The 16,224-nt window shown below is 46.7% G+C and overlaps 2 non-coding genes and 1 pseudogene across 2 annotated transcripts; all 3 read right to left on the bottom strand.

Annotated features, from left to right (window-relative positions):
- Positions 1-8,637: 8,637 nt before the first annotated feature.
- LOC149574651 (25S ribosomal RNA) lies at positions 8,638-11,870 on the bottom strand. Its single transcript, XR_016361075.1, has one exon. It is a non-coding gene; the product is annotated as a 25S ribosomal RNA (ribosomal RNA).
- A 226-nt stretch (positions 11,871-12,096) lies between these two features.
- Positions 12,097-12,250, bottom strand: LOC149574650 (5.8S ribosomal RNA). The gene has a single exon (XR_016361304.1). It is a non-coding gene; the product is annotated as a 5.8S ribosomal RNA (ribosomal RNA).
- A 707-nt stretch (positions 12,251-12,957) lies between these two features.
- LOC149574649 (18S ribosomal RNA) lies at positions 12,958-14,768 on the bottom strand (annotated as a pseudogene).
- Positions 14,769-16,224: the final 1,456 nt, after the last annotated feature.

The following is a 16,224-nucleotide window of genomic DNA, read 5'->3' as shown; positions in this document are numbered from 1 at the left end:
TGATGAGCGAACTTAAAGGGTCAACTTTGTGAGGTGACTTGATGAACGGACCTAAAGAGTTGACTTGGTGAGAGTACTTGGTGGGGTGACCTGATGAACAGACTTAGAGAGTTGACTTGGTGGGCTGACCTGGTTGGGTGACTTCATAAATGGACCTACAGAGTCTACTTGGTGAGAGTACTTGGTGGGGTGACTTGATGAACAGACTTCAAGGGTCGAGTTTCTGGGGTGACTTGATGAACGGTCCTAAAGAGTTGCCTTGGTGAGAGTACTTGGTGGGGTGACTTGATGAGCAGACTTAAAGGGTCAAATTAGTGAGAGTACTTGGTGGGGTGACTTGATGAATGCACTTGAAGGGTCGACTTGGTGGGGTGACTTGATGAACGGACCTAAAGAGTTGACCTTGTTAGAGTACTTGGTGGGGTGACTTGATGAACAGAGTTAAAGAGTCGACTTGGTGAGAGTACTTGGTTGGGTGACTTGATGAATGCACTTGAAGAGTCAACTTGGTTAGAGTACTTGGTGGGGTGACTTGATGAACGAACTTAAAGAGTCAACTTGGTGGGCTGACCTGGCGGGGTGAATTGATGAACGAACTTAGAGAGTCGACTTGGCGAGAGTGCTTGGTGACTTGGTGGGCTGACCTGGCCGGGTGACTTGATGAACGAACTTAAAGAGTCCACTTGGTGGGCTGACTTGGCGGGGTGGCTTGATGAATGAACCTAAAGAGTCGACTTGGTGAGAATACTTGGTGGGCAGACATAGCAGGGTGATTTGATGAACGAACTTAAAGAGTCGACTTGGTGAGAGTACTTGGTGGGGTGACTTGACGAACGAACCTAAAGAGTCGACTTGTTGGTCTGACTGGGCAGGGTAAAATGATGAATGAACTTAAAGAGTCAACTTGGTGGGCCGACCTGGCAGGGTGACTTGATGAACAAACCTAAGGAGTCAACTTGGTGAGAGTACTTGGTGGGCCGACCTGGCGGGGTGACTTGATGAAGGGACATAAAGAGTCAACTTGGTGAGAGTAATTGTTCTGGTGACTTGATGAATAGACTTAAACAGTCGGCTTGGTGGGGTGACTTGATGAAAGGACTTAAAGAGTCGACTTGGTGAGAGTACTTGCTGGGGTGACTTGATGAATGCACTTGAAGAATCAACTTGGTTAGAGTACTTGGTGGGGTGACTTGATGAACATACTGAAAGAGTCAACTTGGTGAGAGTACTTGGTGGCTCGATTTGATGAGCAGACTTAAAGAGTTGAGTTGGTGAGAGTACATGGCAGGGTGATCTGATGAATAGACTTAAGGAGTCGACTTGGTGGGAGTACTTTGTGGGCCGACCTGGTGGGGTGACTTGATGAATGGACATAAAGAGTCGACTTGGTTAGAGTACTTGTTCTGGTGACTTGAAGAGTCTACTTGGTGGGGTGACTTGATGAAAGGAATCAAAGAGTCGAATTGGTGAGAGTACATGGTGGGGCAACTTGATGAAAGGAATTAAAGGGTCGACTTGGCAGGGTAACTTGATGAACGGATCTAAAGAGTTGACTTGGTGAGAGTACTTGGTGGGGTGAACTAATGAACAAACTTAAAGAGTCGACCTGGTGGGAGTACGTGGATGGCCGACCTGGTGGGGTGACTTGATGAACGGACTTATAGAGCGGACTTGGTGAGAGTACTTGTTCTGGTGACTTGATGAACGGACTTAAAGAGTTGGCTTGGTGGGGTGACTTGTTGAAAGGACTTAAAGAGTAGAATTGGTGCGACAACATGATGAGAGAACTTAAAGGGTCGACTTTAGGGGTGACATGATGAACGGACCTAAAGAGTTGATTTGGTGAGAGTACTTGGTGGGGTGACCTGATGAACAGACTTAGAGAGTCAACTTGGTGGGCCAACCTGGTTGGGTGACTTTGTGAACGGACTTAAAGAGTTGACTTGGTGAGAGTACTTGGTGGGGTGACTTGACGAACAAATATAAAGAGTCAACTTGGTGGGCCGACCTGGTAGGGTGACTTGATGAATGAACTTAAAGAGTTATCTTGGTGGGCTGACCTAGCAGGGTGAATTGACGAAAAAATTTAGAGTCAACTTGGTGAGAGTACTTGGTGGGCCGACCTGGCGAGGTGACTTGATGAACAAACTTAAAGAGTCGACTTGGTTAGAGGACTCGATGGGCTGACCTGGTCACGTGACTTGATGAACGAACTTAAAGAGTCGACTTGGTGGGCCGATTCAGCCGGGTGACTTGATGAATGAACTTAAAGAGTCGACTTTGTGAGAGTACTTGATGTGTCAAACTAGCGGGGTGACTTGATGAACGAACTTAAAGAGTTGACTTGGTGAGAGAACTTGGTGGGCCTCGCTGGCAGGGTGAATCAATGAACGAAACTAAAGAGTTGACTTTGTGAGAGTACTTGGTGGGCCGACCTGGCGGGGTGACTTGATGATCGAACTTAAAGGGTCAACTTGGTGGGCCAACTTGGCAGAGTGACTTGATGAATGAACTTAAAGAGTCAACTTGGTGAGAGTATTTTTAGGGGTGACTTGATGAACAAACCTAAAGAGTTGACTTGGTGTGAGTACTTGGTGGGCCGACCTGTCAAGGTGACTTGATGAACAAACTTAAAGAGTCTAGTTGGGGAGAGTACTTGGTAGGGTGAATTGATGAATAGACTTAAAGAGTCGACTTGGTGGGCCGACCTGGTGGGGTGACTTGATGAAGGGACATAAAGAGTTGACTTGGTGAGAGTACTTGTTCTGGTGACTTAATGAACAGACTTAAACAGTCGGCTTGGTGGGGTGACTTGATGAAAGGACTTAGAGAGTCAACTTGGTGAGAGTACTTGGTGGGGTGACTTGATGAACACACTTGAAGAATTGACATGGTTAGAGTACTTGGTGGGGTGAATTGATGAACGCACTCAAAGAGTCGACTTGGTGAGAGTACTTGGTGGCTCGACTTGATGAGCAGACTTAAAGAGTCAACTTGGTGAGAGCACTTGGCAGGGTGAACTGATGAACGGACATAAAGAGTCAACTTGGTGGGAGTACTTGGTGGGCTGACCTTGTGGGGTGACTTGATGAATGGACTTAAAGAGTTGACTTGGTTAGAGTACTTGTTCTGGTGACTTGAAGAGTCGACTTGGTGGGGTTACTTGATGAAAGGACTCAAGGATTCGACTTGGTGAGAGTACTTGGTGGGGCGACTTGATGAATGGAATTAAAGGGTCGCCTTGGCGGGGTGACTTGACAAACGGACCTAAAGAATTGACTTGGTGAGAGTACTTGGTGGGGTGAACTGATGAACAGACTTAAAGAGTCGACTTGGTGGGAGTACTTGGTGGGCCGACCTGGTGGGGTGACTTGACGAACAGACTTATAGAGTGGACTTGGTGAGAGTACTTGTTCTGGTGACTTGATGAATGGACTTAAAGAGTCAGCTTGGTGTGGTGACTTGATGAAAGGACTTAAAGAGTCAACGTACAGGGGTGACTTGATGAACGAACTTAAAGGGTCGACTTTACGGGGTGACTTGATGAACGGATGTAAAGAGTTGACTTGGTGAGAGTACTTGGTGGGGTGACCTGATGAACAGACTTAGAGAGTAGACTTGGTGGGCCAACCTGGTTGGGTGACTTCGTGAACAGACTTAAAGAGTTTACTTGGCGAGAGTACTTGGTGGGGTGACTTGATGAACGAACTTCAAGGGTCGACTTGGCGGGGTGACCTGATGAACGGTCCTAAAGAGTTGACCTGGTGAGAGTACTTGGTGGGGTGACTTGATGAACAAACATAAAGAGTCAAATTTTTGAGAGTACTTGGTGGGGTGACTTGATGAACGCACTTGAAGGGACAACTTGGTGGGGTGACTTGATGAATGGACCTAAAGAGTTGACCTGGTGAGAGTACTTGTTGGGGTGACTTGATGAACAGAGTTAAAGAGTCGACTTGGTGAGAGTACTTGGTCGGGTGACTTGATGAACACACTTGAAGAATCAACTTGGTTAGAGTACTTGGTGGGGTGACTTGATGAATGAACTTAAAGAGTCGACTTGGTGGGCCGACTTGGCAGGGTGACTTGATGAACGAACTTAGAGAGTCAACTTGGTGAGAGTACTTGGTGACTTGGTGGGCCGACCTAGCTAGGTGACTTGATGAATGAACTTAAAGAGTCCACTTGGTGGGCTGACCTGGTAGGGTGACTTGATGAATGAACCTAAAGAGTCGACTTGGTGAGAGTACTTGGTGGGGAGATATAGTGGGGTGATTTGATGAAGGAACTTAAAGAGTCAACTTGGGTAGAGTACTTGGTGGGGTGACTTGACCAACGAATCTAAAGAGTCGACTTGGTGGGCCGACCTGGCAGGCTTACTTGATGAATGAACTTAAAGAGTCGACTTGGTGGGCCGACCTGACAGGGTGACTTGATGAACAAACTTAAAGAGTCCACTTGGTGAGAGTACTTGGTGGGCTGACCTGGTGAGGTGACTTGATGATTAAACTGAAAGAGTTGACTTGGTGAGAGTACTCGGTGGGTTGATCTAGTCATGTGACTTGATGAACGAACTTAAAGAGTTGACTTGGTGGGTCGAACTAGCGGGGTGACTTGGTGAGAGTACTTGGTGGGCTGACCTGGCAGGCTCACTTGATGAACTAAATTAGAGAGTCGACTTTGTGAGAGTACTCGGTGGGTCGAACTGGCGGGGTGACTTGATGAACGAACTTAAAGAGTCCACTTGGTGTGCCAACCTAGCGGGGTGACTTGATGAATGAGCCTAAAGAGTCGACTTGGTGAGAGTACTTGGTGGGCAGACATAGCGGGGTGATTTAATGAAAGAACTTAAAGAGTCAACTTGGTGAGAGTACTTGGTGGGGTGCCTTGACGAATGAACCTAAAGAGTCGACTTGGTGTGCTGACCTGGTAGGGTGACTTGATGAACGAACTTAGAGAGTCGACTTGGTGGGCCAACTTGGCAGGGTGACTTGATGAACAAACTTAAAGAGTCGACTTGGTGAGAGTACTTGGTGGGCCGACCTGGTGGGGTGACTTGATGAACAAACTTAAAGAGTTGGCTTGGTAAGAGTACTCGATGGGCTGACCTTGTCATGTGACTTGATGAGCGAACTTAAAGAGTCAACTTGGTGGGCCGACTCAGCCGGGTGACTTGATGAACAAACTTAAAGAGTCGACTTGGTGGGTCAAACTAGCGGTGTGACTTGGTGGGAGTAATTAGTGGGCTGACCTGGCAGGGTGAATTTATGAATGAACTTAGAGGGTCGAATTTTTGAGAGTACTCGGTGGGTCAAACTGGTGGCGTGACTTGATGAACGAACTTAAAGAGTCGACTTGGTGAGAGAACTTGGTGGGCCGAGCTGGCGGGGTGAATTGATGAACGAACCTAAAGAGTCAACTTTGTGAGAGTACTTGGTGGGCCGGCCTGGCGGGGTTGACTTGATGACGGAACTTAAAACGGGTCGACTTGGTGAGAGTACTTGGTGGGCCGACTTGGCGGAGCAACTTGATGAACGAACTTAAAGAGTCAACTTGGGGAGAGTACTGGGTGGGGTGACTTGATGAACAAATCTATAGAGTCAACTTGGTTAGAGTACTTGGTGGGCCGACCTGGCGGGGTGACTTGATGAACAAACTTAAAGAATTGACTTGGTGAGAGTACTCGGTGGGCTGACGTGGCAGGGTGACTTGATGAACAAACTTAAAGAGTCAACTTGGTGGGCCAACTTGGCAGAGTGACTTCATGAAAAAACTTAAAGAGTCCACTTGGTGGGCCGACCTAGTAGGGTGACACTATGAACGAACTTAAAGATTTGACTTGGTGAGAGTAATTTTTGTGCTGACCTGGTGGGGTGACTTGATGAATGAACTTAAAGAGTCAACTTTGTGGGGTGACTTGATGAACACACTTGAAGGGTCATCTTGGTGGGGTGACTCTATTAACAGACCTAAAGAGTTGACTTGCTGAGAGTACTTGATGGGGTGACTTGATGAACAGACTCAAAGAGTCGACTTGGTGAGAGTACTTGGTGGGATGACTTGATGAGCGCACTTGAAGAATCAACTTGGTCAGAGTACTTGGTGGGGTGACTTGATGAGCACTAAATTTTGGGCATTGCAAAAAAAAAAAAACAAGTTACCCGCTTTTGGACCATGCACAGGTTTCAGTTCATGTATTGCCGAGCTGACTCGAGGTCTGACGCCTAGCTAGCCAGATTTGAGGTAGGGTAGCCGAAACAATCCGATTTGAGAATTTTCTTTATAAAAAGAGATCATGATAGGCTCCATAAGGCAAAAAAGAATGAAATTTTGGGAGTTCAAAAAAAAATGTTACTCGGTTTTGGATCGCGCACAAGGCACGGGTCACGTTGCATCGAGGTGCCCTAGGTGACATGATTCGAGAAAAAAGTTGACGGTGGCATGAGTCATGCAAAAACATTGAAGGCCATTAAGGCTCGAGGTTCTTCGAGTCGAGGTTGCCGAGGTCGGTCGGGTTGAAAACTTTCGGTGTTAACCAAAAAGAAAAAGTTAACCGCTTTTGGATCACGTACATGGCTCGGGGCACTTAGAATTAAGTCGAGCATGGTGACATGAGTCGTGCAAAAAATTTGGAGACGACTCGAGTTGGGGCATCCGACTCTATTAGAGTTCAAAACTTTGGGACTTGACAAAAAAAAGAAAAAAGAAAAAGTTACCCTATTTTGGATCACAGAAGTGACTCGGGCCACTCAGAATCAAGGTGAGTGTGGTTACATGAATCGAGCGAGAAAAAAAATAGAAGCAGTTAAGGCTCGAGGCAATTCGAGTCGGGGTAGCTGAGTTGATTCAAAAACTTTGGCCGTTAGCCAAGAAAAGAGTTAATCACTTTTGGATCGCGTACATGACTTGGGGTGCATAGAATCAAGTCAAGCACAGTGACATGAGAAGTTTGAAATTTTTTTAGGCGATTAAGGCTCAAGGCGATTTGAGTCAGGGTTGCTGACACAATTCGGGTTGAAATCTTTTGGTGTTAACCAAAGAAGGAAGAAGTTAACCACTTTTGGATCACATACATGACTCGGGGCACCAAGTCGAGCATGGTGACATGAGTCCTACAAAAAAACTGGAGGCGGTTAAGGCTTGAGGCGATACGAGTCAGGGTTGCCGACACAACTTGGGTTGAAACTTTGGGCGTTAACCCAAAAAAAAGTTGACCGCCTTTCGATCACACACATGACTCGACGCGCTTAGAATTGTGTCGAGCACGGTGAAATGAGTCGTGCAAAAAAATTTGAGGCAGTTAAGGCTTGACGCAGTTTGATTCGGGGTTGGGGTAGTTGGGGCGATTTGTGTCGGGGTTGCCAAAATGGTTTGAGTTGAAAACTTTGGGCATTAACCCAAAAAAAAAAAATTTGACCTCTTTTGGACCACGTACATGACTCGGGGCACTTAGAATCAAGTTGAGCATGGTGACATGGGTTATATGAAAAATTTGAAGGCAATTCGAGTCAGGGTAGCCAACTCGATTTGAGTTCAAAATTTTGGGCGTTAACCAAAAAAATAAGTTGATCGATTTTGGATCACGTACATGAGTCATCTGCCCTCGCAAAAATTACAAAACTCGGGGACCCACCTGGAATTTGTAGTATGAAGATTTTTCTACCCTCATGAAAATTTACAAACCCCACCCACTCGAAATTTGGACCTGGAAGATTTTTTCGCCCTCGCGAAATTTACAAACCCCAGCCGCTTGGAATTTGGCACTTGGAAATTACGAAACCTCGCTCGCCCGAAATTTGGACTTGGAAGATTTTTCTACCCTCACAGAAATTGCAAACCCGACCCACCCTAAATTGCACTGATTACAAACCTGACCCACATGGTAATTGCACTTGGAAGACTTTTTTGCCCTCGAGGAAACTTTGGCACTCGAGAGATTTTTTCACACTCGCCCAAAATTTGGCACTCAGGAGATTTTTTTGCCCTGGCAGAAATTACAAACCCCACCTACCCAAAATTTGGCACCTGGGAGATTTTTACGCCCTCACAAAAATTGCAAACCCCACCCACCCAGAATTTGGCACTTGGGAGATTTTTATGCCCTTGCAAAAATTGGAAACTCCACCCACCCAAAATTTGGCACTTGGGAGATTTTTTCACCCTCGCGGAAATTTTTACAAAACCCCACCTACCCAGAATGTGGCACTTGGGATATTTTTTTGCCCTGACAGAAATTGAAAACCCCACCCACTAGGAATTTGGCTCTTGGGAGATCTCTTCGCCCTCGCAGAAATTTTTACAAAACCCCACCTGCTACGAATTTGGCACTCGGGAGATTTCTTTGCCCTCGCAAAAATTTTCACAAAACCCCACCCGCTCAAAATTTGGCACATGGGAGAGTTTTTCCACCCTTGCAAAAATTGCAAACCCCACTCGCTGAGAATTTGGCACCTGAATGTTTTTCACGACCTCGCAAATTGCAAACCCCACCCGCCAAGAATTTGGCACCTGAGTGATTGTTATGACCTCGCAAAGAAACCTTGCAAACCCCACCCACCTGAAATTTGGCACTTGGGAGATTTTCTCACCCTCGCGTAAATTACAAACCCCACCCACCTTAGAGTCGAAAAAGGTTTTATGAATCAAGGCGACAGAGGGCTGAATCTTAGTGGATTGTGGCAGCAAGGCCACTCTGCCACTTACAATACCCCATCGCTTATTTAAGTCATCTGCAAATGATTCTTCTCGCCAACTAGTTGAAATTAATATCCAAGGTTGCTCCAACGGGCTAATGCATTGATCAAAGATGGCCAATGACATGGGCCCCTGGGAGTGCAAGAGCACCCCTACTGTAGGTCGCGATGTAGCCAGGGAGAGATATGCACCACATCTAGCATGGATTCTAACTTAGAGGCATTCAGTCATAATTGGACACATGGTAGCTTCGCGCCACTGGGTTTTCAACCAAGCGTGATGACCAAATGTGTGAATCAACAGTTCCTCTTGTACTAAGTTGAATTACTATCGCAGTGTGGATCATCAGTAGGGTAAAACTAACCTGTCTCACGATGGTCTAAACCTAGCTCACATTCCCTATTGGTGGGTGAACAATCCAACACTTGGTAAATTTTGCTTCACAATGATAGGAAGATCCGACATCGAAGGATCAAAAACCAATGTCGCTATGAATGCTTGGCTGCCACAAGCCAGTTATCCCTGTGGTAACTTTTTTGACACCTCTAGCTTGAAATTTTGAAAGTCTAAAGGATCGATAGGCCATGCTTTCACAATTTGTATTCATACTAAAAATCAAAATCAAATGAGCTTTTATGCTTTTGTTCCACACGAGATTTTTGTTCTCGTTGAGCTCATCTTAGGACACTTGCGTTATCTTTAAATAGATGTACTGCGCCAGCCAAACTCCCCACCTGACAATTTTTTGCCCAGATCGACGTGCCTAGATGCACCTTAAGGCCAAAAATAGGGGCATTGCCCCATCTCTGCCTCATGGAATAAGTAAAATAATGTTAAAAGTAGTGGTATTTTAGTTGTTCTTGAAAGCTCCCACTTATTCTACACCTCTCAAGTCATTTCACAAAGTCGGACTAGAGTCAAGCTCAACACGGTCTTCTTTTCCCACTGATTCTGCCAAGCCCGTTCCCTTGGCTGTGGTTTCGCTAGATAGTAGATAGGGATAGTGGGAATCTCATTAATCCATACATGCGCATCACTAATTAGATGATGAGGCATTTGGCTACCTTAAGAGAGTCATAGTTACTCCCACCATTTACCTGCGCTTGGTTGAATTTCTTCACTTTGACATTCAGAGCAATGGGTAGAAATCAAATTACGTTAGCATCCGCAAGGACCATTGTAATGCTTTGTTTTAATTAAACAATCAGATTCCCCTTGCCCGTACCAGTTCTGAGTCGACTGTTCACCACCTAGGGAAAGCCCTCCGAAGGGGGTGTCCTGCATCCATCGCCCTATCAGCACGTGACATCCCGTCCTCATCGTGCGAGCAGCTTGGGCAGGCTGCCAACAGCCCACAAGTTTGAGGCACAAACCCTTAGGCCTAGCCCTCAGAGCCAATCCTTTTCTCAAAGTTACGGATCCATTTTGCCAACTTCCCTTACCTACATTATTCTATTGACCAGAGACTGTTCACCTCGGAGACCTGATGCAGTTATGAGTACGATCGAGCGTGAACGGTACTTGGTCCTCTAGATTTTAAAGGGCCATCGAAGGCACACCGGACACTACGGGAGATGTGGTGCTCTTCCAGCCGCTGGACCCTATCTTCGGTTGAACCGATTTTAGGGTGGGCAGGTTGTTAAAAAGAAAAGATAACTCTTCCTGGGGCCCCCATCGATGTCTCCAAATTTCCTAACGTTGTCGTCCACCGCCACGTCCCGGTTTGGGAATATTAACCCAATTCCCTTTTGATGATCGCGCAAGGTGCGCCCTTGAAATAGGGTTTCCCCATCTCTTAGGATCGACTAACCCATGTCCAAGTGATGTTCACATGGAACCTTTCCCCACTTCAGTCTTCAAAGTTCTCATTTGAATATTTGCTACTACCACCAAGATCTGCACCGAGGGCCTGTCCACCCAGGCTCATGCCCAAGGTTTCCCAACAACCCCCACATCCTCCTACTCATCAGAGCTTGGCACTTGCCCCTATGACCGAGTATAGGTTGTTCGCTTCAGTGCCATCCATTTTTGGGGCTAGTTGATTCGGCAGGTGAGTTGTTACACACTCCTTAGCGGATTTTGACTTTAATGACCTCCATCTTGCTGTCTTAATCAACCAACACCCTTTGTGGGATCTGGGTTAGTGCGTAATTTGGCACCATAACTCAACTTTTGGTTCATCCCGCATTGCCAGTTCTGCTTACCAAAAATGACCCACTTGGAGCTCACGATTTCATGGCGCGGCTCAACAGAGCAGCCACGCCGACTTACCTATTTAAAGTTTGAGAATAGGTTGCTGCAGGCCTCCAGTAGAGTTTCCTCTAGGTTTTCCCTGCTCAAGTATAGTTTTCCATCTTTTGGGTCCCAAAAGGTGTGCTCCCACTCGAACCCTTCATAGAAGATCAGGGTCGATCGGCGGTGCACTCCCTGAGAGGGGATCTCGCCAGTCAGCTTCCTTGCGCCTCGCAGGTTTTCCCAACCCACCAACTTGCACACATGTTAGACTCCTTGGTTCGTGTTTCAAGATAGGTTGGATGGAAAGCCTTCTGGCCAGCACCACGAGTGCACAGGTGCCCAAGAGCCCATCATAAAGGCATGCACTTCGCTCCTCTACCATCACAACAGAAATATTTGTGCGACTAGAAGGTTGCGCTTATGCCACCGTGACATCCCATGCTGGTACATCCCTCAAATCGAGTGGCAGACCAGCTCACACCATTCCACATCTGATCGGGGTACATTGCCGACCTCTATCTGCTTCCCTCTTGATAATTTCAAGCACTCTTTAACTCTCTTTTCAAATTCCTTTTCATCTTTCCCTTGTGGTACTTGTTCGCTATTGGTCTCTCGCTTGTATTTAGCCTTCGACAAAATTTACCACTCGATTAGGGCTGCATTCCCAAACAACCTGACTCGCCGATAGCGCCTCATGGTCCGACAGGGTGCAGGCCTGACGGGGCTCTCACCCTCTCCGGTGCCCCCTTCCAGGGGACTTGGGCCTAGTCCATCGCTAAGTATGCTTCTATAGACTACAATTCGATAGACGTGGCCATCAATTTTCATGCTGGGCTCTTCCCAGTTTGCTTGCCGTTACTAGTGGAATCCTGGTAAGTTTCTTTTCCTCCGCTTATTGATATGCTTAAACTCAGCAGGTATTCACACCTGACTTGGGTACATGGTAGAGATGTAGCAATGCCCGCATTACGGTAGGCTGCTAAGCCCAGAATAAAGTTCCTCATGAGGAATCATTCAATCAGCACAAATCAACGTCGACCTTTGCGAGCCACCACTCGTTGCGACAAATCAATGGACCTCGTGTACTCATTTCAGCCGACCGCATGCCACTTGAAAACATGAACGTTCATCTCCGCTCCTCGCTAGGGAGGGAAAAATTTCATTGTGTGACGCCCAAGTAGACATGCCCTTGGCCGAGGCCTCGGGCGCAACTTGCGTTCAAAGACTTGATGATTCACGAGATTGTTCAATTCACAGAAAGTATCGCATTTTGCTACATTCTTCATCATGGCGAGAGCTGAGATATCTGTTGCCGAGAGTCATGATTTTGTTATGTTTTTGTCTTTCAGTGACCAAAGCGTGCAAGGCACTAGCTCACGCTTTGTTCTTTGGATTTCTAAGGTGTGCGATGCACCCGTGTGTTGGGTGTTGACACATCTCGAACCTCGAGCACCCTCCATGGGTGCAACGAGGAACGTTGTGGTGTGTCCCCACCCCATCACCTCACAAAGGTGGGAGTCAACACATGGGAGAGCTGTGTCAGCGGATGGGGCCCCTACCTTGCAAATCATGCGAGTGAAACCATCCTAAACATAGAACGCTCCAAGCGATGAGTCAACACACCTGGGCAAGGCAATGGGGGGTTGCGACAGTCCCAACTTGCCACTGTCAAAATGATGGATCCCTGGCACAGCGCTGCGCACGCGATCAAAAAATGAAATCTCAATAGGGGACGAGGCCCGGACCCCCTCTGAACTCCAACCAAGGAGAGACCTCTTGCTCTGACATGGACATCGTTTGAAGGCACCGATCCTAATCCAAATTGCATCTGAGTATCTTCTTTGCCCCACGAGGAATCCACTCTTTCAATCACGACATTCAATGTGACCCTCGACCTCAACGACACTGGACCCGTAGCTTGGCTGTTTAGCACATCGCTTCAGGGCCAAGTGTCCACACGTCTCTAAGATTTTAGGGGTAGGAAGGAGGCCAACTCCATCCCCTACATGATTTAGGGTCTCAAATTGATAATGATCCTACCATAGGTTCACCTACAGTAACCTTGTTATGACTTCTCCTTCCTCTAAATGATAAGGTTCAATGAACTTCTTGCGACTTCGCCGACAAGAACTACCGTCGTCGCCATGATCTGAACACTTCACCAGATCATTCAATCAGTAGGAGCGACGGGCGGTGTGTACAAAGGGCAGGGATGTAGTCAATGCCAGCTGATGACTCGAGCTTACTAGGAATTCCTTGTTGAAGATCAATAATTGCAATGGTCTATCCCCATCATGATCCAATTTGGCAAGATTTCCCAAACCTTTTGGGCCAGGGAGAGAAACTCATTGGTTTCATCAGTGTAGCGTGTGTGCGGCCCAGAACATCTAAGGGCATCATAGACCTGTTATTGCCTCAAACTTCCATGGCCTAGGAGGCCATAGTCCCTCTAAGAAGCTGGCCATGAAGAGGAACCTCCGCGTAGCTAGTTAGCAGGCTGCGGTCTCATTCTTTAATGGAGTTAACCTGACAAATTGCTCCACCAACTAAGAACGACCATGCACCACCACCCATAGAATCAAGAAAGAGGTCTCAATCTGTCAATCCTTACTATGTCTCGACCTAGTAAGTTTCCCTTTGTTGAATCAAATTAAGCCGTAGGCTCCACTCCTGGTGGTGCCCTTCCGTCAATTCCTTTAAGTTTCAGCCTTGCGACCATAGTCCCCCCAGAACCCAAACACTCTGATTTCTTAGAAGGTGCTGGCGGAGTCCTTAGAGCAACATCCGTCGATCCCTGGTCAGCATCGTTTATGGTTGAGACTAGGATGGTATCTGATCGTCTTTGAGCCCCCAATTTTCATTCTTGATTAATGAAAACATCCTTGGAAAATGCTTTCGCAGTGGTTCAGCTTCCATAATTCCAAGAATTTCACCTCTGACAATGAAATATGAATGCCCCCGACAGTCCCTATTAATCATTACTTCGGTCCTGAAGGCGAATGGAACAGGACCAGACTCCTATCGTGTTATTCCATGCTAATGTATTCAGAGCGTAGGCTTGCTTTGAGCACTCTAATTTTTTCAAAGTAATGGCACCAGAACTGTGACCTAGCCAATTGACGCTAGGAACATGCCGCCAGCAGAAGGGACGTGAGGGCCAGTGCACACCTAGAAGGAAAACTGATCGTGACGACCCAAGGTCCGACTACGAGCTTTTTAACTACAAGAACTTAAATATACGCTATGGGAGCTAGAATTACCATGGCTGCTGGCACTAGACTTTCCCTCCAATGGATCCTCATTAAGGGATTTAGATTGTACTCATTCCAATTACCAGACTTGATGAGCCGAGTATTGTTATTTATTGTCACTACCTCCCCGTGTCAAGATTGGGTAATTTTCGCGCCTGCTGCCTTCCTTGGATGTGGTAGCCATTTCTCAGGCTCCCTCTTCATAATTGAACCCTAATTCTCTGTCACCCATCACTACCATGGTAGGCCTCTATCCTACCATCAAAAGTTGATAGGGCAGAAATTTGAATGAAGCGTCACCAGCACAAAGGCCGTGTGATCCGTCGAGTTATCATGAATCACCGGAATAGCAGGTGAGCCCACGCTGACCTTTTATCTAATAAATGCATCCCTTCTGAGAGTCAGGATTTGGTGCATGTATTAGCTCTAGAATTACTATGGTTATCCGAGTAGCAAAGTACCATCAAAGAAACTATAACTGATTTAATGAGCGATCCACAGTTTCACAATCTGAAATAGTTCATACTTAGACATGCATGGCTTAATCTTTGAAACAAGAATATGACTACTGGTAGGATCGACTAGGTAGCTTCTAACAACGAGGGGACCCCCAAGACTTGCTATAGCTAAGGGATGCTCGCTGCGATGGGAAACCAAAATTTGCATTCACTCTATCATGCATCCAAACACAATCCACCTCACAAGCAACAAGAATGATGTTCACAGCACATGCAGGACTCACAACGCTCAAAGATTTCACACAAGAGGAAAGTGTCCCATCATCGACTAGAGAGGGCCAAACAGGGAGCCTCAATTCAAAGGCACCTGGGAAGAACATCCCATACGGAACCCTTTACCTTTGAACTCGCTGTCGCCAGTACTTGGAAAGAAGCCTCGATCTGTACGAGATCCATCGCACACATAGCCACCTCAATTGTAAGGCCACTTAGAGACATCTATTTCCCAGGCATATGCCTCCTACATGCCTGTTGAGGTGCACCCACACAGAAAAAATCCTTCTTGATCACAACAAACATTTTCCCATGATGAAGAGCTGGTTGCCGAAGTGCCAATGGAGACCACTGTGCTGAAGGGTGAAGGGTCATGCGAGTCGAAAACATGACTAGTTATGCGATTGGTGGGAGCATCACTATGCACGTGACCACCTCAATTATAAGGCCACTCAAGGGCATCATCTATAACACCCCCTCAACACATTTATAGGTGATGAGAGCCCACCCTTAGACACGGACATGTCTAAGCTCTGGCAAATATCTCCTTTCCCAGCATAGCCTCGCTAACCATTCCCCGTGACACATGATCTACCAGCGCAGGTAATGAAAAGTTCCTACTGGTGAACACTCACACTAGCATTGTTGGACAAGCTTCAATCGCATGCACATGCACATACACATCTCAACAAAAAGAATTTTTGTGATTTCTTCCCCTAGATAGACACGTTGGTCCTGCACTTGTCGGAGCATTGCAAAGACAAGCACTCTGGTTTGTAGGAGCCTGAGAAGAACATCTCGTACGAAACCCGTTCCCCCAAAATACTCAAATTACAAATGCTTGCAGCAGAGTCATAATGCAAAGATGTACACCGCACATGTGACCAAGTAAGGATACTCAGAGACATCCATTTCCTAGGCATATAACCCCTACATGCTTTTTGGTGCACCCCGTACAAACGGCCATACTTCGACAAGCCCTCCCAGAATTTTGCATCTAAAGAGAGATGAAATGCCTTGGGCTTTTTGTCCACACAATGCAAACACTAAATTCTCTCTTTAGGGGGAAGCTGAAGAAGAGTATCTCCTATAGAACCCATGAGCCACAGCCATTCGGATCGCACGGGTAGGATAGGGCATGGAGAGTTTCTGCATCCAAACAAAAATTATCTGTAATACTCTACACTTCTACTGGCCTAGACCACAAAAGCTGTCATGACAGTGCCATGCACTTCTATAGGTTGAGATAGTAAAGAGGCGAGCACACACTGAGAATGCACTATCGAATAAATTATGCGACAACCAAACCTTTC

This window comes from Cupressus sempervirens, chromosome 2 (assembly GCF_028749045.1).
Source record: "Cupressus sempervirens isolate cs-2001-9-10 chromosome 2, ASM2874904v1, whole genome shotgun sequence".
In the NCBI taxonomy this organism is placed as follows: Eukaryota; Viridiplantae; Streptophyta; class Pinopsida; order Cupressales; family Cupressaceae; genus Cupressus; species Cupressus sempervirens.
Note: the sequence above shows the minus strand (reverse complement) of the source record. Positions and strands in the feature narration are given on the sequence as shown.